Genomic DNA, 1,916 nt, shown 5'->3' on the forward strand with positions numbered 1-1,916 from the left:
AGGATCAGGATCAGGATCAGGATCAGGATCAAGATCAGGATGAGGATCAGAATCATGATCAGGATCTAGATTAGGATTTGTATTCGAGTTCGAATTAAGATTAAGATAAGGATTTGGATTAGGGTTAGGGATTAGGATTAGGAGTAGGATGAGGATGAGGATTAGGATGAGGATGAGGATGAGAATTAGGATTAGGATTAGGATTAGGACCAGGATCAGGATCAGGATCAGGATAACGATTAGGATTAGGATTGGGATTAGGATTGGGATTAGGATTAGGATTATGATTAGGATTAGGATTAGGATTAGGATTAGGATTAGGATACGGATACGGATTAGGATTCAGATTAGGATTCGTATTAGGATTAGGATGAGGATTAGGATTAGGATTAGGATTAGGATGCGGATCAGGATCAGGATCAGTTTCAGGATCAGGATCAGGATTAGGATGAGGATCAGGATTAGGATTAGGATTCGGGTGCGAATTAAGATTAGGGTTACGATTTGGATTAGGATTAGAATTAGGATTAGGATTAGGATGAGGATTAGAATTAAAAATAGGACCAGGATTAGGATCAGGATTACGATTAGGATTAGGATTGGGATTAGGATTTGGATTAGGATTAAGATTAGGATTAGGATTAAGATTAAGATTAGGATTACGATTAGGATTAGGATTACGATTAGGTTTAGGATAAGGATATGGATAAGTATTTGGATTAGGATTAGGATTCAGATTAGGATTCGGATTAGGATTAGGATTAGGATTAGGATGAGGACTAGGATTAGGACCAGGATCAGGATCAGGATCAGGATTACGATTAGGATTAGGATTGGGATTAGGATTAGGATTGGGATTAGGATTAAGATTAGGTTTAGGATTATGATTAGGATTAGGATACGAATTCGGGTTTGGGTTTGGGTTCGAATTACGATTAGGAGAAGGATTTGATTTAGGTTTAGGATTAAGATTAGGATTACGATTAGGGTTAGGATTACGATTAGGATTAGGATTACGATTATGATGAGGATTAGGATTAGGATTAGGATGAGGATTAGGATGATGATTAGGATGAGGATGAGGATGAGGATCAGGATCAGGATCAGGATCAGGATTAGGAACACGATCAGGATTCGGGTTCTAATTAAGATTAGGATAAGGATTGGATTAGGATTAGAATTAGGATTAGGATTATGATTAGGATTAAGATCAGGATTAGGACAAGGATATGGATAAGGATTTGGATTAGGATTAGGATTAGGATTAGGATTCGGATTACGATTGGGATCAGGATGAGGATTAGGATCAGGATCAGGATTAGGATGCGGATCAGGATTAGGATGAGGAAGAGGATTAGGAAGAGGGTTAGGACGAGGATCAATATCTGGATTAAGATGAGGATCAGGATGAGGATTAGGATCAGGATCAGAATCAGGATCAGGATCAGGATCTGGATTAGGATTAGTATTCGAGTTCGAATTAAGATTAGGATAATTAGGATTAGGATTACGATTAGGGTTAGGGTTAGGATAAGGATTAGGATTAGGATCAGAATTAGGATTAGGATTCGAGTTCAAATTAAGATTAGGATTAGGATTTGGATTAGGATTATGGATAAGGACTAGGGTTAGGATTAGGATGAGGATGAGGATTAGGATTAAGATGAGGATGAGAATTAGGATTAGGATTAGGATTAGGATCAAGATCAAGATAAGGACCAGGATCAGGATTCGGGTTCAAATGAAGATTAGGATAAGGATTTGGATTAGGATTAGGGTTAGGGTTAGAATAAGGATATGGATCAGGATTTGGATGAGAATTAGGATTAGGACTAGCATTAGGATCAGGATGAGGATCAATATGAGGATCAGGATCAGTATCAGGATCAGGATCAGGATTAGGATTAGGATTAGGA

Source organism: Lupinus angustifolius, chromosome LG14 (assembly GCF_001865875.1).
Source record: "Lupinus angustifolius cultivar Tanjil chromosome LG14, LupAngTanjil_v1.0, whole genome shotgun sequence".
Classification (NCBI taxonomy): Eukaryota; Viridiplantae; Streptophyta; class Magnoliopsida; order Fabales; family Fabaceae; genus Lupinus; species Lupinus angustifolius.